Genomic DNA, 27,659 nt, shown 5'->3' on the forward strand with positions numbered 1-27,659 from the left:
CTGTGCTCCTCACCACACAATGATTCTGCTTTGAGAACATCTGGAAGAACTTCTCTATTCTACCATGAATATATTATGTGCACTTTTCTTGAGCATACATTTGGACTTACCTCATGCTTACTCTAAATTTTGTAACTATCATGCTTCTCTTTTTGGGCTGTTTGTACAAAAGCTTAGAGCCAATTCTGTGACATCTCACAGTGAGTGTCTATGACTGTGGCATTCATTTGTTGTTCTAATCTCATAACTCTATCCTACTTTCTTATCCTTACTTCTCCTTTGCTTTTTTTTTTCCTTATATAAGCCAAATTTGTTTTTGTTCAGACTACATATTAGAGATATTGATAAGCTTCCTTAAATCCTTTCCGAAATACAGTTAAATATCAATAAATAAATGAATAAAACCATCCACAAATTTGAAAAAAAATACTATGAACAATTTTAAACCAACATAGATAAAATGGACAAATTCCTAGAAACAAATTACCCAACTTGACTCAAGAAGAAATAGATTGCAACACACCAGTAACAAGTAAAGAAATTGAATCAGTAACTAAAAACCTCCCAACAAAGCAAACCCCAGGGCCAGATGGCTTCACTGGTGAATTTTTCAAAATATTCCAAGAAGAATTAACACTAATCCTTCTCAGACGCTTCTAAAAAAATTGAAGAGGAGGGCACAATTCCTACTTCATTCTATGAGGCCATGGTCATCCAAATACCAAAGCCACTTGTATAGAATTTCAGAAGAATAGAAAAATTAGAGTACAATATCATCCCTTAGGATAATAGAAGCAAAAGTCTTCCACAAAATACTAGCAAAGTGAATCCAACAGTACTTTAAAATATCACCATAACCAAGTAAAACTTAACCCAGGAAGGAAAAGGTGAGTACAACATAAGAAAATCAATTAATGTAATATACCACATTAATATAATTCAAGGGGATAAAAACCACATAATCATCTCAACTGAGACAGGAAAGGAATTTTACAAACTCCAGCACCCTTTCTTGATTAAAAAATACTCAGAAAACTAGGAATCAAAGGGAAATTCCTCAATATGAAAAATGGCATGTATGAAAGACCCACAGCTAACATCATACTCAACAGTGAAAGACTGAAGACTTTCCTCCTGAGATCAGAACTAGACAAGGATGTCCCCTTTCACCACTGCTATTTAACACTGTATTGAAGACCTAGCTGGAGCAATTAGGCAAGGAAAAAAAAAGGCATCCATACTGGAAAGTGTTGGGAACTGTATCACACTGCCCACAAAAGATACATTCAAATCCTGTGGATGTGAAACCCATTTGTACACAGGAACCCCCACTGCCCGCTTGCCCCAGCCACCGCACGCTAATCCCGACCCCTATGAAAGAACCACACTCATCTCCCGTCAGGGAGAAAGTGCCTTTAGGACACGACTCTGCCCTTCTCCATTCTTTGGTGCAAGAATAAAGTTCTGCTTTGCTTCACTGAATCTGGTTTTGTTTAGTGTGAGCAACACCAGACAGGAGACCTGTTTCGAGGGTATAACCCAAGGAGGGTCAAGAACTACCGAAGTCGCTATCAGGACACAAGTGAGAAGGAGGAGCAGAAACCAGAGGGGGAGACAGAAAGGGGCAGGTCACCATCTCACAGAGGCAGAGACTGAGCCACCACCAGAGTGCTTCAGATTACAAAGAAAACATGGCCGCCGATATCATGATGTTGGACTTCTAGCTCGACAACTGTGAGACAATAAACCCCATTCTGTGGAGTCTAAGGCCCTGGAGTCTAAGACAGATTTTGGTGCCAGAAAGTGTGTGCTGCAATAATAACTACCTAAAAGTGGGGAAGTGACTTTGGAATTGTGTAATGGGTGGAGGGTGGAAGAATTTTGAGGCATTTGATAGAAAAACTCTATGTTGCTTTAGAAAGATTGTTGGTAGAGAGATAGGGACATTAAAGTTGATTCTGGTGAGGACTAAGAAAAAAGCGAGGAGAGCAACAGAGATAGTTTCTGTCATCGTAGGGAATACATATATTGCCATGAATAGAATGTTGATAGAAAAATGGACTTTAAAAATGCTCCCACATAGTGTAGGTGAATTTTGTTGAAAGTGGTTGTTTAAAGTTATCTATGTAAATAGGTCCTTGCATGAACTATTGCAGATTTAAAAAAAAAAAAAGAAATACAGGGGCATATGGGGAAAAACACAGCTATTGCAAACTATGGACTATAGTTAACAGTAATATTTTAATATTCTTGCATCCACAGTAACAAATGTACTGCACCAATACTATGGGTCAACAATGGGGGAAATTAGGGGTATGGGAGATCTGAGTTTTATTTTTTTTCTTATTTCTGTTCTGGCATAATGAAAATGTTTTAAAATTGATCGTGGGGATATATGCACAACTATGAGATGATACTGTGAGCTAGTGATTGTATACTTTAGGTGGTTTTTGTGGTGTGTGGATATATTTCAATTAAACTGAAAATAAAAATAAAAATAGTAAATAGAAAAAAAAAAAAAAACATGGCCTTTTCTGGGGTACATGACAGCTTCAAACCAGCACAGTTTGATATCCCACTTTGTTAATGTTATGGGATTCTTTGAATGTCATTAAAATTCTTCAAACAGCAACAACAACAAAAATTCTCCCAGTGCGGCCTTAGGAGGAAATGATGAGTGTGTTACAGAAACTGGAGGAAAGGTAATTGTTCTTATAAAGTGCCAGATAACCTAGTGAAATTGTGTTCTGATGTCAGATAGTAGACAGACTTGTAAGCAATGAAGCTGGATATTTAGGTGAGATTTCCAAGTAAAGTGTGGAAAGCACAGCCTGGTTCCTCCTTATTGCTTATAGTAAAAAGTGAAAGTAAAGAGATAAATTGAGGGCTGAAGTTACGCAACCAGGGACCAGTAATTAATGATTTGTAAAATTCTCAGCCTATCCAGAAAATGTGCTCTGAGACTAGGGTCAGAAGGCACTGCCACAGGGCCCCTCCTGGGTTTCTGTGGTGAGGCCCCACAGAATGGTGTGGTGCGAGGGGCTGACCAGCCCTTTGCCAAGGAGATGAGGCACATGACTCACGGATCTAATCAACCATCTCAGAGGAAGTCAGGAATGCAGATGCAGTTATCAAGGAAGGATCTGTGGAAGATGTTTTTGGCTTATGTCTTGGTGTACCTTGAATTATACAGAAAACCAGCGAAAGTTTTGAGAATTTTACATGAGCAGAAAAATGGCCAGCCTGAACTGAAAGGAAAAGAGGTGGGATAAAATGAAGGAAGAATGACTTCAGAACTATGTTAGCAAAAGTCTGGGCAGAAGAGATATCCTTGGAGGAATAGAGAGGGACCTCCAGCCCACCATTTGGAGGGGGTGGACCTTCCACACTGACTTTTGGGTAAAGTGTGGACACCTCCTGGGTGTTTAGAAAGGGTGGGGCCTGTGTCCCGGTGATCAGGGAGAGGGTAGTTACTGCCCCAGCGCTTGAAAAAGGTTGGGGCTGCCACTCCAGCAGGCCTGGAGGACAAAGCATCGAGTCACAGATTACTCTCAGACCATGGAATTTAATGGTCCTTCTGGGTTTGGGACTTGGCTGGGATCCATGACCCCTGTTTTCCTTCTAATTTCTCCCTTCTGGAATGGGAATGCCTATTTTCTGCCTATCCCACTATTGATATCTGAAAGCAGATAATTTGTTTTCTAGGTTCCACAGGTCCACAGATGGAGAGGAATTTTGCCTCAGGACATAATACACCCATAACTGATTTTGATGAGATTTTTGACTTGCTGTTTGGAGCTGTTATTGAAAGGGCTTAAGGATTTTGGGATACTGTGATTGGGTAAATGTATTTTGGATGTGGGGAGAACATGTCTTTTTGGGTCCAGAGGATGGACATTGGAGGACTGAATCATGTTCTCCACAAAAGACATGTTCAAGTCTAAACCCCTGTCCTGTGCGTGTGAAAACATTTGCTAATAGGGCCTTTGAATACGTTATTAGTAAGGTGAGGCCAAACTGAAGAAGGATGAGCCTTGATCCATCATGACTGGTGCGGTCGCAGTTGACTCGTCTGGGGGGGGGGAGGTGGCGGCCGGTTACCAAATCCTAGGCTCTCAGGATTGCTTGGAGGGTACCGGCGGCGGGGGCTCTTTCCCGGAGGCGAGGGCGAGGCGGGGGACTGGGCCCGGTCCCCGGCGTAGGCGTGCAAAGTATGGAGGGCGGCGAGAAAGGAACAAGCGGGACACGGTTCTTTTAGGGTGAAGAAGCCAAGAGAGTTTATTAGGGGAGAGTACAAGCTTATATCGGGCGTTTAGAGGGCGGGGTAGCTGTAGAGGTTAAAGGCTTGGATTGGTTCTGAGAGGGCGCGGAGGTTGATTGAAAAGGGGCGAGAGTTGCTCCGGTAACGGTGTCTGGCAACAATGTATGCGCACTGGTGGTAATGGGAGTTGCACTGGCAACGGGGAGTGTCCGGGCAAGATAAGGGGGTGGGGAAAAGGCGGTTCCCTCCGGCAAGCCTCCCCTAACAGTGTTATTTTGGGTGAGGAAATGGGGCCTGCCTCCGGCCTCACTTTCCCAGGCCCGGGGGGCTGCGGAGGGCGCTGTCGCCCGTGCCCACCACCCTCCCCAGGGGCTGATCAGGTCCCCCAGCCCAGGCCCGCCAAGTTGAAGCACGTAATCAGTGTCCCGCATTTCCCCCTTCTTTTCTAATTAAAGGAAGAAGCTTACCGGAGAGGCCCGCTAAGGGATGAGGGAAGGGGGAGGCCGGGGAGGGGAAAAAGGGGTTGACGGTGGCTCAGCGAGGCTGGAGCTCGGCGTTGGTGTGGCGCCCGGGCGCTCGACAGGGGCCTTGCTGCTTGCGGGATGGACGAGGGTGGGGGGTTTAAAGTTGGAGGTTCAGAGAAGCTGGAGCTCGAGGTTGGTGTGATGTTCAGGCGATCGAGAAGGGCCTCGCGGTCGGCGGGTTGACCGGTGGTGGTGAGGTTGCGGAGGGTTGGTTGTCATCTCGGAGTAGGGAGCGTCAGAGGTGGCGAGTTGCTGGTACTGGACTTGCACGAACGAGGAGAAAATAGCATCCGTTTGTTTCCTTACAAGCTGGACAATTCTGCGGATAATGCAGGGTCCTAAGGTGAGAGCTAGAATAATCATTAGTAGGGGGCCGAGGAGGGGGAGGAGGTAAGGGAGGAGGGGGGTAAAGATGTGGGACCAATAGCTGGTGGCTTCACGGTCTTTTTTGCGTTGTTCCAGTCCCTCTCGGACCTTCTTTAGGCTGTCCTCGGCGAGACCTGTGGAATTGGCATATACACAGCATTCTCCTCCTAGAGCGGCGCAAAGGCCTCCTTCTTTGAGGAGAAGAAGGTCGAGACCTCGGCGGTTTTGGAGCACTACCTCAGAGAGGGAATTAACAGAATTTTTAAGATGGGAAATAGCGTCTTGTAGGTGACGAATGTCCTCGTCAACAGCCGCCCGGAGGTGAGTTAGGGCGGAGCCTTGACTGGCTAATGCAGCGATTCCGGTGCCAGCGCCTGCAAGACCTAGGAGGGAGGCAATCGTGAGGACGGTGATGGGCTCTCGCTTTTGCAGTGGGGCAGAAGCTGCAGTTGTTTCCAGGCGGAGGAAGAAGTCTTCCTCGCTGTGGTATAGGACCCTAGGGATGAGAACAATTAGGAGGCAAGTTTCATTAGTTGTATTGAGGGTTTGCACGTTAAGGCAGGGGGTAAGCCCTGTAGAGGAGCAGAGCCATGGGGAGGAGTTATGAGGGATGAGAAATTTTGCAGAGCTGCTGGGAGATGAGTAGTCGGCGCAAGCTGTGAGGTTGGGAGAGTTACTTGAGCGAGGGCGGATGCACTTTCCTGTAAAGGAGACTGAATGAAAGGTTAGGGGGAAGGCAGAGGTATTCCAATTGCATTCCGAGGGGCTGTCCTCTGTGTTTTCTGAAAAGGAGAGGTTGGAGGCAACTGGCTCATACAGGGGGGAGGAAGTGGAGAGGCAAAGCCAACAAGAGGAGGTAAGATTGGGATAGGAGACATTTAGTGAGGTGAAGGTTGCTTGGATAAGGCTGAAGAGGGGAGAGGAGTAATGAGAGGGGGGTAGAAAAGGTTGGGGTGGTGGGGTTGGCGATGCGCTGTTTGTAGCTGAGGTGCGGTTTCCGGATGCGCTGCTTGTACTTGAAGTGCGGCTGGAGGGCTTTCAAGCGCAGGTTTCTTCGACTCTGGAGACAAAGGTGGCGAAAGGCTTACTCGGCTCCTGGAAGAGCTTGGTGAATTTATTAGGCCGACAGGCAGAGCAGTTGGCAAACGCTCGTAAGGCGATTCCCCAAAGGATAGGCCAAAAGGTGGCAGGTGCATTAATATAGGCAGATGCATTTATAAACGCTCCCGTGCCTAAATAGGCTTCGGGGTGATGATAGACTCCAGTGGCTGCGTCTTGCTCACTTTGCTTAGCTGCTTCCGCCTGGAAGTGAGCACGCCAATTAACAAACTGGCCGGGGTTAAGAATGGAACGGGCAAGCGAGGCCCAGTCTTGGGGGAGGCAAAAGTCCATGGCGAGATCCTGCAGTATTTGGGAAGCGTATGGGCTACCTAACCCGTCCTCTTTGACGGCCCTGCGAAGCTGCTTGATAGTATCAGAGTCAATGGGATACCAGTTATACGGTTTCTGTGGTGTGGGGGTAAGGTTAAGAGGAAAGCAGCGAAAAGCACGAGAGAAAGGAGGACGCGCTTGCAGAGGGCTTGGCGCGGGAGTGGGGGTAGGGGGAGTGTTGCCCCAAGGGTTGCCTTGAGGTGTAGAAGGCAGCCAGGGGTTGTTAGTCGGCAGGGAGGAGCGGCGGCAGCTGCCGGTAGCGGCTCTGAGGGGGAGCTCGCCGGAGGGGGAGGCGGAAGTGGGGCGCCCCAAGCGTCGCAAGACGGCGGCGCGGTGGGAGTGGCTAAGGCATAAGATGGTGGACTAGCTCCGCCCTGTGAAAGGGCGGGGTAAAGCGCTTGCGGTTTCCGGCCCAGCTTAGGGCTGACGTCATCGCCGGAGCACTTCCTCCCCTCGATGGAAGAAGAAGGAGGAGGAGGAAGTTCGCCATCTTGGCGAGGCTCAGTGTTATTTTGTTTTTTGGGAGTCACTTCGAGCGCGTTGTTAATCTGCTCGACTAAGGACTCTGTGTCCGAATCGTGGTCTACATTAGTATCGCTGTCTGAATCTGTTGACTGGGTTGATAGGGCCTCCTTGGATTTAATGGGGCCTCGATCAGGGGGGAGGGAGCCTTGAAGGCAGGAGCAGACGGTTATTAAGGTGGGGAGCAAGCCGGGAGGGAAGCGCTTGCTCTCATGTTCCATGGCGTTGGTGACCTGATCAATAAGGCGATCATAAGTAACAGGGTCCCAAAGATGGCAAGTGGTGAGCCATGGGTTAAAGGGCAGCAGGAGGTCCCAGTATACTTGCAGCTGCCGGACAGACACCTTACAGCGATGTGTGTCTAGGAGACCAGCCAGAGCACGAACTTGGGGTGCTTGGCGTGCAGATAGACGATTACCCATAGCGGAGTGAGAAAAGAAAAAGGGGGGTTGATTATTGAGTAAAGAAAATGAGGTAAACCGTGGTCGCGAGGCCGAAGGAGACGGCGAGAATAGAAGGCAGGAGCCTCTAGTAGTGAGAGCAGTTTGGGGGGGGCGGTCGCAAAGAGGCACACCGCGCGAAACAAAGAAACAAAGACACAAAGGACCACAGCAAAGTAATGGAGGGGAAGAGGGAAAGCTACTGGAGGAAGAGTGTTAGGAGGAATGGGGGGACATAGGAAGAGAAGACGAAAGGTAGTCGGGGGTAAGAGTTAGGTTAACGCGGGAAAGGAAGAGCGGCCCGGGCGCGGAGCGGCGTGGGAGAGGCGGCTCTGGACGTGGAGCGGCGAGGGAGAGGCGGCTCCGCGGGGCGGCGAGGGAGAGGCGGCCCTTACTTTGCAGGCGAGGAGAAGGGGAGCTGGAGAGGCGTCCGGGCGAGCGGGTGGTTTTACTGGACCGCTGCGTGGAGAGGACTTTTAATTCCAGGGGCCCCACGTTGGGCGCCAGTTGCGGTCGCAGTTGACTCGTCTGGGGCGGGGAGGTGGCGGCCGGTTACCAAATCCTAGGCTCTCAGGATTGCTTGGAGGGTACCGGCGGCGGGGGCTCTTTCCCGGAGGCGAGGGCGAGGCGGGGGACTGGGCCCGGTCCCCGGCGTAGGCGTGCAAAGTATGGAGGGCGGCGAGAAAGGAACAAGCGGGACACAGTTCTTTTAGGGTGAAGAAGCCAAGAGAGTTTATTAGGGGAGAGTACAAGCTTATATCGGGCGTTTAGAGGGCGGGGTAGCTGTAGAGGTTAAAGGCTTGGATTGGTTCTGAGAGGGCGTGGAGGTTGATTGAAAAGGGGCGAGAGTTGCTCCGGTAACGGTGTCTGGCAACAATGTATGCGCACTGGTGGTGATGGGAGTTGCACTGGCAACGGGGAGTGTCCGGGCAAGATAAGGGGGTGGGGAAAAGGCGGTTCCCTCCGGCAAGCCTCCCCTAACAGTGTTATTTTGGGTGAGGAAATGGGGCCTGCCTCCGGCCTCACTTTCCCAGGCCCGGGGGGCTGCGGAGGGCGCTGTCGCCCGTGCCCACCACCCCCCCCAGGGGCTGATCAGGTCCCCCAGCCCAGGCCTGCCAAGTTGAAGCACGTAATCAGTGTCCCACAGACTGGAGTCTTTATTTAGAAATAAATAAGCAGGAGAACTAGAAACCAGAGGAGTAGACAGAAAGACAGATTACCACATGGCAGAAGAGGGATTGAGCCATCACCAGAATGCCACAGACTCTGGAGAAAAGATGGCCTGCCAGTACCTTGATGTTGGACACTAACCTCCAAACGGTGGACAATACATTCCTGTTGCATAAGCCAACCCATTCTGTGGTATTTATCACAATAGCTGTGGCAAACTAAGACAAGATAAAATCCCAAATCATCTACAAGAAAGCTAGTATAGGTAATAAGTGATTTCAGCAAGGTGGGCTACAAGATCAACACACAAAAATAACTGGAGTTTCTACAGACTAGCAATTAATCTGAATAGTGAAAATCAAGAAAACAATTCCATTTATGACAGTAAGTGAAAGAATAAAATATCTAGGAACAAATTTAGCCAAGGAGGTAAAAGATTTGTACTCAGAAAACTACAAATTATTTCTGAAAGAAATTAAAAGAAGACCCAAACAAGTCAAACAATAGTTCATCCTCATGGATTGGAAGACTTAATATCATTATTCTGTCATTACCACACAAAGCAATTTACAGATTCAACACAAGCCAATCAATATTCTAATTGCCTTCTTTGCAGAAATAGCAAAGCTAGTTGTCAAATTCATATTGAAGGGCAAGAGGCCCCGAATAGCCAAAACAATCTTGAGAAAGGAAAAGAAAGTTGGAGGACTCACATTTTCCCGAAATCAAAACTTATCATAAAACTATCCTAAATAAACAGTGTTACTGGCACAAGGACAGACATACAGACCCATGGAGTTGAACTGAGAGTTAAGAAATAAACCCTCACATCCATGGCCAACTAACTTTTTTTTACAAGGGTGTCATGTCACTTAGTGGGGAAAGAACAGTTTCTTCAACAAATGGTTCTGGGAAAACTAGATATCCACATGCGAAGAAAATGAGGCTGTATTCCCACCTCACATCATCTACAAAAATTCACTCAAAACAGATCAATGACCTAAATGTAAGAGCTAAAGCTATAAAACTCATAGAAGAAAACACAGGGAAACATCTTCAGGACCTTGTGCATTCTTAGACTTCACACCCAAAGCATGAGCAATGAAAGAAAAAAATAGATAAAATGGACTTCATCAAAATCAAAAACATTTGTGCAAAGAACATTAACAAGAAAGTAACAAGACAACCTACAAAATGGGAGATAAGGGTTTCATATCCAGAGTATACAAAGGGCTCCTACAAGTCAACAACAAAAAGACAAAAACTCAATTAAAAAATGGCTGAGCCAAGATGAAGAGAAGAGTTGAGCGTCTCACCTGCACACCACCGGCCTCCTCTCTCTTTGCTCTCATGACCTGCCCCCACTCTGTCCTGCTCGCTGCGTGGAACACCTTCCATCATGGCCACCTCACAAGTTCCCACCTGAACAAAGGCATCAAGCAGGTAAACATGGTTCTGCCTCAGGGTGAGAAAGTCCAAGCCATGTATACCTGATCAATGGCAGGAGAAGTACTTTGCTACAAGACCCCACCCAGGGCAGTGAGCCCGAATGGAATTCCAATGGCTCTTGTACTTTTCACTCTGAAGGCTCCAACACTGACAAGTATCTCAACCCTGTTGCCATGTTTTGGGACACTTTCCACAAGGATCCCAACAAGCTGGTGTTCTGTGAAGTCTTCAAGTACAACCAAAAGCTTGAAGAGCCCAATTTAAGGCACTCCTGTAAAGGGATAATGGACATGGTGAGCGACCAGTACCCCTGGTTTGGAACATAGAAGTATATCCTGATGGGGACAGATGGACACCCCTTTGGCTGGCCTTCCAATGGCTTCCCTGGGTGCCAAGGCCTGTATTACCACGGCGCGGGGGCAGACAAAGCCCATGACAGAGACACCACGGAGGACCATCACTGGGCCTGCTCGTACGCTGGCATCACAATTGCGGGAACAAATGCTGAGGCCATGCCTGCCCGGTGGGAATTCCAGAAAAGACCCTGTGAAGGGATCGACACAGGGATCATCACTGGGTGGCCCATTTCATTTTGCATTGTATGTGAAGACTTTGGCATGATAGCAATCTTCGATCCTGGGAGCTGGAATGGTGTAGGCTGCCATATTGAAGGCATCAAGGCCATGCGAAGAAAGAACGGTCTGAAGTACACTAAGGAGTCCATTGAGAAACCAAGCAAGCGGCACCAGTACCACATTCACATCTAAGATCCCAAGAAGCCTGGACAATGCCCAGAGCCTAACTGGATTCCACAGAACCTCCAACATCAACAATTTCTCTGCTGGTGTAGCCAACCGTGGCACCAGCATGTGCATTCTCCGGGCCGTTGGCCAGGAGAAGAAGGGTTATTTTGAAGACCGCCACCCCTCTGCCAAGTGTGAACCCTTTGAGGTGACAGAAGCCCTTAAACGCATGTGTCTTCTCAACAAGCCTGGCGATGAGCCCTTCCAGAACCAGAACTAAGTGGACTAGACCTCCAGCCATCAAACCCCTCCCAGTTCTTTATCCCACTCCCACTTTTCCTCTCTCCCAATTGTCCTATTAACTGTAACTCAAAGGGCAGAATATCAAGTCTTTTTTATTTCTCATGCCCAGTTAATGACTCTTGCTTTACTGGGACAGGGTAGAGGGGTCAAGTTCTTATCTCTTAATACCCACTCCACCCCCTTTTTATCCCGTCACAGAAGCTCTGAAGAGTGAGGAAATAGTGCATTAGTGGGGAGGGGGTGGGGAGACAAACACTGCTCCCATTTAATCAGGTGTGTTTGTCTGGTGGGCACAGCTGTCTGGACAGAGAGCATCTGTGTGTGTGAAGGGAGAGCAGGACTTTGTCTATGAGGCAGCTGAAGGTGTGGGGGACCTGACTTACTCTGCACTTAGTTGGGAACATACCCCCCCCCCCCTTTGGTGGGAACTTCCATTTTTTTGAAAAGATTATAACCAACTTTCCTTTTGAAGTAGGAATTAGTAGAGAAAGAAGGGTTAGGGAAATTAGAGGAAAATGCCCTTGATCTCCTGAATTATGCTTCTCTCATTTGAGGCCAAATGCCCTTGCTTGAACACAAAGCTCAGTATTAGCTGACGGCTATCCCTACTTTTAGAAGAAGAAGAAGTTCCTATTGCTTGGTCCTCCATTTGTAACACAAAGCAAAGTAGTATTTTTATATTAAAATGTAAAAGCAAAACAAAATATATACATATGGATATGTATGTTTTTCTAAGGGAGAAAACCATTCTAAATACCAGGAGGCAAATTTGATGCAAGTAGTCTGACTAAAATAAGGATCTCCCTTTGAGCAGGGGTGGGAGAGGCATTACTTGAAAAATTGACTATTTGGGGCCATTATTCCCTTCCTACCATTAGAAGTTTCACTGTGCCCTGCCCACCCTTCCAAAGGGAGTGAAAATTGTTCTGGAAAGCAGGTTACAAGCAGTAACAGTCACGTGAGCCTGGTGGCTCTGGTTTAAAAGACACACATGCGTTTGTACAACCAGGAGTTTAGCAGTATGAGTTAACTGGTCAACTTAAGCTTTATGCTCCTGACAAGGGAGGTTTTGGGGTTATTTTCTGGTGGGAGTAGCATTTCATTAAAGCAGGTCTTTTGATATATTTAAATTTTTTTAAAAAAGTAAAACAAGTTTAGATTTTAATCATATTTGTAAGGTTTCTAAGTCTTTGTTTTATAGAATTCCTTGTTGGCTTCAACTGTCTTCTTCCCATCTCTGCCCTTTGAAGAGATGGGGAAAGCCTGGAGTCACACAATTGTAATTTTGTATTCTGGTGTCTGTGTAATTTTGTATTCCGTGAGTGCCAGATATTCCTTTCCTTTAAGATTTCTGAAGAGTTTTTTTTTTCATATATATATAAACACACACATAAACCTTAACTTAATCCTTATATTTCCCCCCAATGTTCTATGGTTATTTTCATGTTGGCTGCAGCAAGTAGGCTGTGGTTTTCTCTTGCCATGACGACTTCTAATTGCCATGTACAGTATGTTCAGCTCAATAATTCCTCATTGTAAACAAACGGTAACTGCTCAGAGCAGCTCTTATGAATCAGCCTAACATTTATAAGATTTCTTCTGGGAAAAAAAAAAAATTGGACCAAGGACTTGAATAGACATTTCTCAAAGAAGATACACAAATAGCCAATAAGCACATGAAAAGATACTCAACACCATTAGCCATTAGAGAAATGCAAATCAAAATCATACACACGTTATTATTAAAAAAACACAAAAACAGAAATTAACCAGTGCTGATGAGGATGTGGAGGAACAGGCATTCTTGTACATTGCTGGTGGGAATGTCAAATGGTGCAGCCACTGTGGAAATTAGTTTGGCGGTCCCTCAAGATGAAAAACACAGACTTACTATATGACTTGGTAATGCCACTTCTAGGTGTATACCCAAAAGAACTGAAAGCAGGGACTCAAACACAATGTTCACAGTAGCATTATTCACAACTGCCAGAAGGTGGAAATAACCCTAGAGTACAACAACAGATGAATGGATAAACAGAATGTGCTACATATATGCAATGGAATATCATTCAGCCATAGAAATGAATGAAGTTCTGATACATGGTACTATATGGATTTCAGATAAGTGAAATAAGCCAGAAATGAAAGGACTGAAAATTGTACAATTCCACTTACCTGAAATAACTAAAAAACACAAATTTATAGAGACAGAAAGTAGATTACAGGTTCCCAGAGGCAGCAGGAGGAGGAATGGGGAATTAAGGCATGAGGGGTGCAGGGTTTTTCTTTGGGGTGATGGAAAGGGCTTGGTAATGGGATGCTGGTGCTGGTAGCACAACCCTGAAAATATGATCAATGCCACTGAATTTGATGCTTGGGAATGGCTGACATAGGAAATTTGAAGTTGTATTTGTTACCACAATTTTTAAAAAGGAGGGGGAGACTAAAGAGATAATGATAACTACATGCACTATATGATAGACTGGATCTAATAATAATATCAGACTGGATCTAATGGAGGAGAAAATGCCCACAAGTGCATTATTGGGACAACTGAATAAACTGGAACATAGACTGTATGCTTTATATTAAAGTTCTTGAACTTGGTAGCAGTATTTAATATAGTTAAATAAGTAAATATTTCCTTGTCCTTAGGAAATATACATGAAGTATAAAGTGTTCAAGGAACATGATGTATGCAACCTACTCTCAAATATTTAGAAGATTAGATAGGTGAGTGGGTGGGGAGAAGGAAGGATGGATATGTTAAAAGTTAGTAAACCTGGTTATTTGTGTAGGGGATATATTTCAGCTCCTGTATTGTTTATATATTATTTTTTGCAACTTTCTTGTGAGTCTGAAATTATTTGCAACTAAGTTTTTTTATAAAAAACTACATTGAGATATCATTATTACCTGTCTTTTGGGCAGAGATGAAAAATGCACTAGCATTGTATTCCTGTGTCTTGGAACACTGTTCGTCTCACACATTGTTGGTTAAGAGCATACATTTATATAAACTTTCTGAAGGCAATGTGGCAAGAGCTGCCGACATTGCAAATGCAAATAGTCTTTGACCCAGTGATTCCACTTCAATGAATTTATCTCACAGACATATTCACACATGTCCACAGTGACTATGTAGGAGGTTGTTCATCACAAAGTAGTTTCTAGACGCAGAAGAACTGACAGTGACACTATCACCTGGGGACTGACTAATCACCTGGGACTCATCCACACCATGGAATGCTATACAGCTGTGAAAGAATTAGGACTGTGCTCCAAGGTATTTTGTTGAAAACAAAGCAAAGTTCAGTTAGTGAGTTCCTTCCTTCTTCCTTTCTTCCTCCTTTCCTCCCCTCCCTCATGATTTAACAAATGATTCCATGCTTCTTACTATGTTCCCAGTATAGTTCTGAGAGCTTTACAAATATTAACTCATTTAATCTTTGTAACAACTCTAGTGATGACCCCATTTTGCATATCGGTAAACTGAGGCAGGGAGTGGTTAAGTCATTTGCTTAAGGACTGCATGGGTAATATGTGGTGGAGCTGGGATTTGAATCCAGGAAGCTGGATTTTAGAATCTTTCTTCTTAACCACCCTCCTACACTGCCTGCTGTGGGATCTGTTTCCATTCAGGGGAAAAAAATGGAGAAAATTATGCACACATAATTACATTTTACATACAATATGCACAAAATGTTTCCAGAAGAATACCCAAGTAAGAGACAGCATTATTTGTTTCTGGGGAGTGGTAATGGATGCCCAAAGGATAGGGATGGAGAAAAACTGTAAATCCTTTTTAACCATTTGAAATCATAACTGTGCAAATAAAGTACCTTTTATTATTATTTTTTACCTTCTGAAGTGAACAATGCCCCCAAAGAACCCGTTTATTAAATGGCTCCACTTTCCAGGTGTAATCTAAGTCCCTTCCGAACGGTGTACATCAGACTCTGGGAATGAAGGCACCTTCATAGAGAGGCAGCTACGAAGGGCTGCCCCAAAGCCCAAGCCTCAGGGTTACAGGGAAAAGGCATGTGTGTCTGTCTGTCTGTTTTCTCTTTACCCCAGCCCCCATGAGCTCGGGTCTGGGCCGGAGGAAGAAGAGGCTGTGAGTAAAACCAGAATGGGCGTCTCAAGACTTTCCATGGCAGTATAAATCGGCCTAAGAGCAACTGACAACTATCTATCAAAATTTAGAATGTTCAGACCCAACAATTCCATTTCTCGGCATGTACTCTCCCCAACAAAACACACTTTCATGTGTGCAAATCCTTACTAGGAACAAGGTACATTTACACTGTGGGATGTTAAGCTGCACTTAAAAGGAAAGGGCAGAGAACTGATCTGGAAAGTTCTCAATGAGTGAAAAAGGAAGTTCCATAAATGATATTTAAGTATACCAATTATGTAAGGAAAAATACAAAGCTGCACAACATGTGCTCTTGAGGTGTGTCTATGGGTGTGTGTGTGTGTGTGTGTGTGTGTGTACACATCTAAGAGTGTGAGCTTATATCAGAGAAGGGTCCGGGAGGCTACGCACTAGTCAGTGGAAGTTCCTTTAGGGATGGGCAGTAGTCAGGAAGCGCTTTTAATTTGTGTTATTTGAATGTTTTATGTGGGAATATATTCAATGGAATGTGGGGACATAGTCATGGATTGCATCTGCAATTACAACTTTACAGAATTTTACCATATGAACTGAGTGAGCTGTTTCACTGAAACCGCCGAGACCTGGAGTGCACAGCGGCCCATAGCACCAGGGCGGCAGGTGGGTCTGCACCACCTCAGCATGAACACAGCCCAGCCTTTGGCATCACAGCTTCCCTGAACCCCAGATGGGTCTGTCAAAGGGCCCCGTGGCTTAGCATGACCTTAGCAGCACCGTAGTTAATCTCTGTAATAACTCCAGTGACGATCCCCATTTTGCAAGTGGGGAAACTGAGGCAGGGAGTGGTTAAGTCATTTGCTTAGGGGCCACACGGATAGTATGTGGTAGACCTGGGATTTGAATCCAGGAAGCTGGATTTCAGAATCTTTGTTCTTCACCACCCTACTACACTGCCTGCCATGGGATCTGTTATCAGGAGTCGGTGGCTGGGCTGCAGCTGGCCAAGGCTTTGGTTTTCCTGCATCTTTATGGCTGCCCTGGAGGTGTCAGAAGCCACCCACTGCAAGATGAGGGCAGCAGAAGGCAGTGTCCAAGAGCATCCTCCAAATAGCTGAGGGAACTTCCCACCCCCTTCCCTGCATGATTTCCCCCTTCATCAGGTCTAATACACTACATATTTTACTAACGAATCTTTATCACCTAATGTAAGCTCCAGCACTTAGAAGAAGGCCTGGTACATAATAAGGACTTAAACTTTTACCGAATGAATAAATAAATGGAGGGAGGGAAGAAAGGAAAGAGAAAGGGAGGATATGAATGGCTAGAAGAAGCTATGAATGGCCAGAAGACGGCTAGGGAAGATAATGAATGAAAGAGAGAAGACAAGAAGACAGAGGGAAGAAGGATAACCTGAAGGAGTCCAGAGGTCCCATGATAATGGGCGCTTTCCTGATAGCTGTGACCTGAAATTTATTCCCAGGCTGGTGAGGCCTGGGAACCAGAGGTTACATAAAGCTAGAACACACCTTGGTTGACACAGGGCAGGGCCGTGAGAGGTTCTGACTCGGTAACGGGACGGCAGACACACAGCTAGCAGTCTGGGCCGCCTGATGAAGGGCTGTCCATCAAACGAGGCTGGGCTCATGCCAGCTTGGACCAGCTTCCAGGCTGCTTCACCCGCCAGCGGCTTGGAGAGGACTCCTGCCAATGCCGATTCATTTCTCACGGATCTAATCTGCAGACCAGAAGGTGCTAATGGAACACGCCACCCATAATCAGCAAATTAATCAAGACATCCAGTGATTAAAAGGTAATCCTCTTTAAGTCTTGAGAGAGGTGATGGCCTCCTGTGGGCACCAGGTTCAGGTGGGTGGCTGAGCTACCTTTAAAGATCTCACAGATTGTGCTCCCTAGGGAAGTCATTCATATTAATCTCCCTTATTTAGATATGAATGATGGGTATGCCAAGGAATGAAGGAGTAAATAAAATGCTGAGGATACTTCCAGGAGAGTTCATTCCACTCTACCAATTGTGCCTGTCTCCTGGGACCGGTGAAATCAGACTATGAAGGAAATTATGCTAAGAAGAGTTATACTGAAAACCTAAGGCATGGACATAAGGAAAAAGGAGCAACACTGGATCCCCAGTACTCTTCACACTCGAGTTAAATATATACTTGGATCAAAATGCATCCAAATAGACAGTATAAAGAGAACCCTGCAGCATCATGTGTCCTCTGTGTTTTACAGACATTCATTAAGACATCAGAGATTCAGGTTAAAAGAATGAATGTGTGCAAAGCACTCAGAAAGGGCCTGGTGCAGAGTAGGTGCTCTAAGTGTCTGCTGCTGTTGTTACTGTCATTGTTGTTATTATTATCTGTCATTGGAATGCTGTCCTGTTGCTTTCCTTAATTCACACAAGTAGCTACTTGAACTGATGCACACCATGGTGCTTAACTCAGAGGGCACGGCTTCAACCATAACTGACTGATCTGCTCTGACATTTACAATGACTGGCTCTTTTCCCCTGACTTTTCACACACTATCTCTTTTCCTCTTGGACCCCAGCATCTTATATTTGGGTCACATCTTAGCAGATGTGTTAGCTTTGCATTCAGATGGGGGAAGACCAAAGGCAAGCCAGGAGATGGGGCAGAAGGAAAGAGCAAGAAAAGAATGAAATTTTAGAAGCCAATGTGGATACTGGATGGCCCCTGTCTTCTCTTTTGCAGCAAGCGCTCAGTCAGGCATTGGGCTTACTTTATGGGGCTGAATTATTGATTACAGAAGAGAAGAAGATTGTGCTTTCTCTTTGAGTCCAGCTCTTTTTGCCTGCTCCTAACACAGCTGGGTCAGCAGAGAATGAGCAGGCAGAACAAAAAGAACAAAAAACCCTTGGAACTTCCTGTTTGAAGTAAACCCAGCCCAGTGGTGGTTGCAGCTTTGGAATTCCACATAATGGAGAGTGAGAAACACAGTTCTGGACAGATGCCAGGTGTACTAAATTGCCGGTGTAGCTCTATCCTATTGGTTAAAATCATTGTCTATCAAGATTCTTTATCAGGCAAGGGGAGGGAGAAAGGACATACCGACTATAGATGCAAATTTTAACTTTATCCAAGGAGAAGGCTTGTCCCTAACCATGAAGATTTCCTTACACATCACCACAGGGCTATTGTTCTGCAGCAGGGACCAAGGAAACCCCAGACATCCCTGATGATCCACTGCCACGGAGAGTGAGAGATGAGCCACGATTTTTGCTTCCTATTCTCTTCGTTGACCACATTTGTTTCCTTCTATTGCATTTTCATGATGCATTATCCAATCAGCCTCATTTAGAAGATAAATTTTCCCCAAGTGACTACTCTGCAAGGACTTCAATTTTGAGGGCATAAATGTTCACTGGAGCCCATCCATCCCCTAGGTCATATGTGAGGGGACCAGGTGAGATGTCCAGGATACTTGTGGAGGTGACAAGGCAAGAGCAAGTTTGGCCACCGTCTACCAAGGTGGTTTCCTCCCTTTGGCTCTTTAATATCCCACTGAGGTGGCTTTTCGTGTTCAAAACCTACATGGTATACAGTAAGTTTCTATTCCAGAGTTAGCACACTTCTTCTGTGAAGGGCTACATAGTAATATAGTAAATATTTTAGCCTTTGCAGGTCAGAAGGTTGCAAATATTCAACTCTAACAACGTCTCATGAAAGCAGCCACAGACAATACATGAACAAACGGGCACAGCTGTGTTCCAATAAAACTTGATTTACAGAAACAGGCAGTGAGCCAGATTTGGCCCAGGGGCCACAGTTTGCTGACCTCTGCTCTATTCTATTAAAACTCAAGTAGCGAGACAGGCTCCAAGATGGCAGTTTAGGAGAGAGAGAGAGCAAACTACTTCTCCATGAAAAACACTAGATAAAAGACAGAAAGTGCGCCAAATACCAGTTTCAGTGTTGCACTAGCTGGACAAGGTCCACTAAATCCTGTCGCTTTTGGTGCATTTGGTGAAACCGAGAGTCTGTGCTCAGAAACAAGTGAGTGAGGCTGCTGGGAAAACAGCAGCCATGCCGTGGTCGGGAGAAACTGGGGATTGGCGTTTGGAGATGATTAGTTTAAAAACCCCAAAAGCAGCTGTGGATCCGGCAGTGAGAGCCATGCAGTTGAGTACGGTGGGGAGTGCCTTCCATGCCCCAGGAACCTGCCTCAGTATCTGGGGTGGATGATAACTTTTCATACACCCGCAGCTAATTGCCCCGGAGCTGGGAAAGCACAGGCCTGTGGAAGGGGGCAATTACCACGCCCCATATAGCCATCTTCTCAGTGGGCAGGGAACGTCCCTGTGCGGTGCCGTGGCAGAGAGCTTCCCTAGGGGATTTAGCTCGCCTGTGACACTGCACAGTCTTCCCTCTGCAGGGGCCCACAGAGGGCATGGCCTTAAGGCAGGGTCCTGCATGGAAGTCCCAAGGGCCCTACACCAATCCCTGGGACTTGTGGGCCTACAGCAGAGAGAAACTGTGCGGAGTCTGAGCCGAAGGTTTGACTCTTGCAACAGCTTTAAATCTCCAGAAATGCCTGGGAGATTTGAGTCTTAAAGCCACCTTCCCACCCTAACTGCACAGGGCACACCCCTCACCTTCAGGGATAGCTGCATCAACTACACATGGAAATTTGGTGCACTGATTGGACCCCCACAAGATTTGGACCCCCTACTCACTGCACAGACGAAGCTGGGGGGAACTGGCTTGAGGGTAATAGGTGGCTAGGGGGCACCATCTGCTGGTAAGTCAGAGAAAGTGCACTCCACCAAGTTGTAGCTCTGACAAATTATAGATAATTATTCATATAAGCCTGCATATTTTAGAAGAATCCTATCAAGATAGGCAAATGGCAAGATGCTAAAAACAACAGAAAAATTTTAAAGCAGGAAGAAACCAGAAGTTATGGCTAAAACAAACCCAAACACCCAAATCAAAAAATCAGAGGAGACACAGTACATGGAGCAATTAAGAAAAGAAGTAATCACAAACATCATCATGGCACATGATATAAATAAAGGACATGAAGAAGGCCCTAGAAGAGCATAAAGAAGAATTTGCAAGAGTAAATTAAAAAAAGATGACCTTATGGAAGTAAAAGAAACTGCTGATCAAATTAAAGAGATTCTGGACACACACAGTACTAGATTAGAGGAAGCTGAGGAAAGAATCAGCAAACCGGAAGAGGGCAAAATAGAAAGTGAAAGTGCAAAAGAAAGAATGGAGAAAAAAAATAAAAAAAATAAAAATGCATCTCAGGGATATGATGGACAACATAAAGCACACAAATATAAGAATCATTGGTGTTCCAGAAGGGGAAGAGAATGGTAAAGGTCCAGGGAGAGTATTCAAAGAAATAGTTGGGAAAAACTTCCCAATGCTTCTAAACAACATAAATCACAAATCATAGATGCTAAAAAGAATAAATCCAAACAATCCCACTCCAAGACATATTCTGAACAGACTGTCAAATTCTGAAGAGAAGGAGCAAGTTCTGAAAGCAGCAAGAGAAAAGCAATTCACCACTTACAAGTGAAACAACATAAGACTAAGGAGTGACTACTCAGTGGCCACCATGGAGGCGAGAAGGCAGTGGCATGACATATTTAAAATTCTGAAAGAAAAGAATTGCCAACCAAGAATTCTTTATCCAGCAAAGCTCTCCTTCAAATTTGAGGGAGAGCTTAAAATCTTCACAGACAAACAAATGCTGAGAGAATTTTCTAACAAGAGACCTGCCCTGCTTGAGATACTAAAAGGAGCCCTACCAACAGGGAAACAAAGAAAGGAGAGAGAGGTATGGACAGGGATTTGGAGGGGTACATTAAAAGAAATAAAGGGGGAATGGGTATATTTCTGACAAACATAAACCAAAGGATAGGATGGCTGATTCAATAAATGCCTTCACAGTAATAATACTGAATGTTAATGGATTAAACTACCCAATTAAAAGATATAGATTGGCAGAATGGATTAAAAAATATGAACCATCAATATATTGCTTACAAAAGACTCATCTTAGACACAGAAACACAAAGAAATTGAAAGTGAAAGGATGGAAAAAATATTCCATGCAAGCTACAGCCAAAAGAAAGCAGGTGTAGCAATATTAATCTCAGATAAAATAGTCTTCAAATGCAGGGATGTTTTGAGAGACAAAGAAGTTCTCTTACAAAAAAGGGACAATTCAACAAGAAGAAATAACAATCATAAATGTCTATGCACCCAATCAAGGTGCCCCAAAATACATGAGACAAACTTTGGCAAAACTAAAGGAAGCGACAGATGTTTCCACAATAATTGTTGGAGACTTCAATATATCACTCTCTCCTATAGATAGAGCAACCAGACAGAAGACCAGTAAGGAAACTGAAAACCTAAACAATCTGATAAATGAATTTGAATTAACAGACATATATAGAACATTACATCCTAAATCACCAGGATACACATTCTTCTCTAGTGCTCATGGAACTTTCTACAGAAGAGATCATATACTGGGCCATAAAACAAGCCTCAATAAATTTAAAAAGATTGAAATTAATCAAAGCACATTCTCTGATCACAATGGAATACAATTAGAAGTCAGTAACCACTGGAGACTTAGAAAATTCACAAATATCTGGAGGTTAAACAACACACTCTTAAACAATCAGTGGGTTAAAGGAGAAACAGCAAGATAAATTGCTAAATATATAGAGATGAATGAAAATGAGAACACAACATATGGGATGCAGCAAAGGCAGTACTGATGGGGAAATTTGTAGCTCTAAATGCATACATCAAAAAGGAAGAAAGAGCTAAAATCAAAGAACAATGGAACAACTGAAGAAGCTAGAAAATAAACAGCAAACTAATCCTAAACCAAGTAGGAAAAAAAAGAAATAACAAAGATTAAAGTAGAAATAAATGACATAGAGAACAAAAAAAAAAAAAAAAAACAGAGAGAATAAATAACACCAAAAGTTGGTTCTTTGAGAAGATCAAAAAGATTGACAAGACCCTAGCTAGACGGACAAAATAAAAAAGAGAGAACACCCCAATAAAATAATACATGAGAGAAGTGACATTACTTCGGATCGCAAGCAATTAAAAAAATTATGAGGATACTATGAACAACTGTAAGCCAACAAACTAGATAATGTAGAGGAAATGGATACTTTCTGAGAAACACGTGAACAATTTACACTGACCAGAGAAGAAACAGAAGATCTCAACCAACCAATCACAAGCAAAGAGATCCAATCAGTCATCAACAAGCTTCTCACAAATAAATGCCCAGGGCCAGATGGCTTCACAGGGGAATTCTACCAAACTTTCCAAAAACAACTGACACTGAACATACTTAAACTCTTTCAAAACACTGAAGAAAATGGAACACTACCTAACTCATTTTATGAAGCTATCATCACTCTAGTACTAAAACCAAGAAAGGAAAACCACAGGTCAATCTCCCTAATGAATATAGATGCAAAAATTCCCAACAAAATACTTGCAAATTGAATCCAAAGACACATTAAAAAAATCATACACCATGATCAAGTAGGGTTCATTCCAGGCATGCAAGGGTGGTTCAACATAAGAAAATCAATCAATGTAATACAACACGTTAACAAATCAAAAGGGAAAAATCAAATGATCATCTCAATAGATGCTGAAAAAGCATTTGACAAAATCTAGCATCTTTTTTTTTTTGATAAGAACACTTCAAAAAGTAGGAATTGAAGGAAACTCCCTCTATATGATAAAGGGCACATATGAAAAACCCACAGCCAGCTTAGTACTCAATGGTGAGAGACTGAAAGCCTTCCCTCTAAGATCAGGAACAAGACAAGGATGCCCGCTGTCACCACTGTTATTCAACATCGTGCTGGAAGTGCTAGCCAGGGCAATCCAGCAAGACAAAGAAACAAATGGAATCCAAATATGAAAGGAAGAAGTAAAACTGTCATTATTTGCAGATGATATGATCTTATATCTGGAAAACCCTGAGAAATCAATGACACAGCTACTTGAGCTACTAAACAAATTTAGCAAAGTGGCAGGATACAAGATTAATGCTCATAAATCAGTAATGTTCCTATACACTAGAAATGTCCTAACTGAAGAGACACTCAAGAAAAAGATTCCTTTCTCAATAGCAACTAAAAAAATCAAGTACCTAAGAATAAATTTAACCAAAGATGTAAATGACCTACACATAGAAAACTACATAAGGGAACCTAAAACGATGGAAAAATATTCCTTGTTCATGGATAGGAAGGCTAAATGTCATTAAGATGTCAATTCTATCCAAACTCATCTACAGATTCAATGCAATTCCTATCAAAATTCCAACAACCTACTTTACAGACTTGGAAAAGCTAGTTATCATATTCATTTGGAAGGGGAAGATGCCTTGAATTGCTAAAAACTTTCTAAAAAAGAAAAACAAAGTGGGAGGACTTACACTCCCTGATTTTGAAGCTTATTATAAAGCCACAGTAGTCAAAACACTGTGTACTGGCACAAAGACCGACATATTGATCAATGGAATCAAACTGAGAATTCAGAGATAGACCCCCAGATCTACGGTCAACTGATCTTTCAAAAGGCCCCCAAACCACTGAACTGGGACATAACATGTTGTCTATTCAACAAATGGGGCTGGGAGAACTGGATATCCATATCCAAAAGAATGAAAGAGGACCCAACTCACACCCTACACAAAAATTAATTCAAAATGGATTAAAGACCTCAATATAAGAGACAGTACCATAAAACTACTAGAAGATAATATAGGGAAACATCTTCAAAACCTTGTATTAGGAGGTCACTTCCTAGATCTTACAGCAAAAGCACAAACAACAAAAGAAAAAATAGATAAATGGGAATTCCTCAAACTTAAAAGCTTCTGTACCTCAATGGAATTTGTCAAAAAGGTGAAGAGGCAGCCAACTCAATGGGAAAAAAATATTTGGAAATCATGTATTTGACAAAAGACTGATATCTTGCATATATGAAGAAATCCTACAACTCAATGAAAATAGTACAGACAGTCCAATTAGAAAATGGGCAAAAGATATGAAAAGGAAGTTCTCTGAAGAGGAAATACAAATGGCCAAAAAAAAAAAAACACATGAAAAAATATTCAGCTTCACTAGCTATTAGGGAGATGCAAATTAAGACCACAATGAGATATCATCTCACACTAATTAGATTGGCTGCCATTAAACAAACAGGAAAGTGCAAATGCTGGAGAGAATGTGGAGAAATTGGAACTCTTATTCATTGTTGGTGGGACTGCATAACAGTGCAGCCACTCTGGAAGACAGTCTGGCAGTTCCTTAGAAAACTAGATACAGAGTTACCCTTCAATCCAGCAATTGCACTTTTTGGTATACACCCGGAAGATCGGAAAGCAGTGACACGAACAGATATCTGCACGCCAATGTTCATAGCAGCATTATTCACAATTGCCAAGAGATGGAAACAACCCAAATGTCCTTCAACAGATGAATGGATAAACAAAATGTGGTATATACACATGAAGGAATACTAAGTGGCAGTAAAAGGAAAGGATTGTCGTGAAATCTATGACAACATGGATGAACCCTGAAGACATAATGCTGAGCGAAATAAGTCAGGCACAAAAAGAGAAATATTGTATGTTACCACTAATGCGAACACTGGAAAAATGTAAAATACATGGTTTATATTGTAGAATGTAGGGGAACTAGCAGTAGACAGCAAATAGTTAAGGGGGAACGAAATCTAATAAGAACATGTAAGTTATGGAGGGTATACTAAATATTATGGGAATGCTCAGGAACGACTATGGTTTGTTAATTTCTCGGGGGTACGGTAGGAACAAGCTTGCAGAAATGTAGTTATTTTAGATTGTTTCTTATTCCTTTGTTGGGTTACAGTTTGTTTATTTTCTTGGGGTAAGGCAGGAACAAGTGGGAAGCAATGTAAGTTATTTTAGGTTATTTTTTCTTATTCCTTTGTTTTGGTTTTGTTTGAAATTTTTTTTTGTTGTTATTGTTTTAATTTTTTGATAAAGTTAAAGAAAACAATAAACGAGTGTGAAAAGTAGTAAATGAACAATGGGGGAGGAGGGGAGTGGAATGTTTTGGATGGTCTTTTTTATTCTAAATTTTATTTTATTTTGGAACAATGAAAATGTCAAAGATTGAATGTGGTGATCAATGCACAACTATGAAAACTTACTGAACACTTTGAAGGACTGTATGTTATGTGAATATATCTCAATAAAATTGCATTAAAAAAAAAAACCCAAATATCATTACATCATGAAATCTATCCTTTCAACCCAGTCTTTCCCTTCCAGTAATACTAGAAACCTATCAACAGTTTAGACCATTCCTTTTTGAAGAATATCAAAAAGTGTCTCCCTGGGTTCTAGATATTTCAAGGCTGCTCTACCAAAAGCCTTCATTAGTTTTACAGGATTTGTAGAATTTTATCTCCATATTTTAAAAATGATTTTTAACTGAACTGTCATTTTAAATGAACCACCTCTGAAGAAGTTATGCTCTTCACAGCACACCTTAGCCCTTTGGGTGCCCTGGAGTCCAGAGGACTGGAGAGCGGGTACACATGCTGTGCAAACAGAAAACAGCCGCACCTTCAGGGGAAAAGCAAGAGAAGAAAAGGCAGAGCTGGAGCAGCTAGCTGAAAGCTCCCAGCATGGGCATGATACAAGCCTGTTGAGTAAAATTAGCATTTAGGTGTTTTACAGTTTCGTTCTATTTAAAGTTAAAACCCTGTGGGAAACTTGAGCACACCCTTCTGGAGGTCCTGTATCAGTGCAGCTGTCTCTAGGAGTTGACTCTGACTCCCCTGTCTCAAGTTCCTGGATCCTTTTTCAGGTTTACCAATACGAACCAGAAGCACCACTTCTTTCCCCGAGAAAGCGCGTTAGCATGGGCAGCTCTCGTTTTCTGTACTGTCCTCATTTTAACCATGGTGGATCTGGAGTGTTGCTCCATTGTTCTGTTATTTTCTACTTTCAAGGAGCCAGGGGAGCCTTTTAATGAATTATCAATACTGATTTGAGAGCCTTTTCTTCCCCTCTGAGTTTAACCATAATTTTATAGAATTATGTTCAAGAATTTTGTGATTTTCTCAGTCTTCTGTAGGAAGTACTTCACAAGAAGAAAAACATGATACTTTTGTTTTCTTTTAGGTAATACCATTTAAAATGAATTTATATTGCCAAAGAGATAATCTGGGAGTTGAAATGACAATGGCACTTTCTAAGAAGGTATCCAGTTGTATGGGGGGCTTTCTTTAATGCATTGTTTCTTGACCTGTCAAAAATGACTATGTGCTCAAAAATCTCATTCATAGATGCTGGGCAAACCTAATGGGAAATAAGATTTGATCATAAGGTAAGCAAAGGAAGTTTGTAAAATGAACAGGAATAGTTAAGTGTTTAACCAATGAAAGTGACCCGGGAAGAATTACTAATGGGTTGGAATGGAGGGAAACACTTGGCTAAGAGCTAGAAAAACAACGTCTTTAATTAACTTCCTCCATCAAGTTCTGGGTCTTTCGGAAGTCTTGACCCTCTCATTTATTTGCCTCAGTTTCTTTATCCACAAAATAGAGTGGAGGAAGTCAAAGTGAATGATGCCCCATTTCATTTTACTTTTAAGATAATTCTTTACCCAGTGGAAAGAACACTAGAGTTTTCACTGGGCCACTTCCTTGGATAATGCACTTAACTTCTCTGTTTACCCTTTTGAGAAAGGGAGAGTAAAATAGTGAGGTTGAAGTTGAAAATGCATGTAAAGCATCTATTACTGTACCTGAGAAATATGACTGTTTTGAAGAAACATCAGCTTCCTTCTTGAGCCTTTTTCAATTAAAATACACAGCTAGAGAGTGATGTCATCAACATGGTGATGTAAACAGCTACTGAAAACTTCTCCCCAGATATTCAGCTAAAAAGGGAGATAAGCCAGACTTGTTCAAAACTCTGGAGGAGGGTATAGACTGGAGAAGAACCCTACAAGTGCCAAACTGAAGAAAAAGTACCAGGTAGGAAAACCCTGTTTTGGACTGGCTGGTCGTCTCTCCTCCCCGCCACTCAGTCTCATGCAGCCAGAAGGAACACAGAAACACAGCTGGGATTCCTCTTACCTCCCACCGGGGACAAAGACTATAAAATCGCTCACAGCAGTGAGACAGATCCCTACTGTTTGGAGAACCAGGGTATAGGGGAGGACATTTCAAGACCCTGATCAGTGAAGGACAGAGAGTCCAAGAAAATGTGGGCAGAGACTGT

The 27,659-nt window shown here is 43.4% G+C and overlaps 1 protein-coding gene and 1 pseudogene across 1 annotated transcript in view; one reads left to right on the forward strand and one right to left on the reverse strand.

Annotated features, from left to right (window-relative positions):
- The window catches only part of LYPD1 (LY6/PLAUR domain containing 1), a 96,058-nt gene that overhangs the window by 30,704 nt on the left and 37,695 nt on the right, over positions 1-27,659 (reverse strand). The gene's annotated exons all lie outside the window — the stretch shown is intronic.
- Positions 10,005-11,186, forward strand: LOC119544469 (annotated as a pseudogene).

Source organism: Choloepus didactylus, chromosome 9, assembly GCF_015220235.1.
Source record: "Choloepus didactylus isolate mChoDid1 chromosome 9, mChoDid1.pri, whole genome shotgun sequence".
NCBI lineage: Eukaryota > Metazoa > Chordata > Mammalia > Pilosa > Megalonychidae > Choloepus > Choloepus didactylus.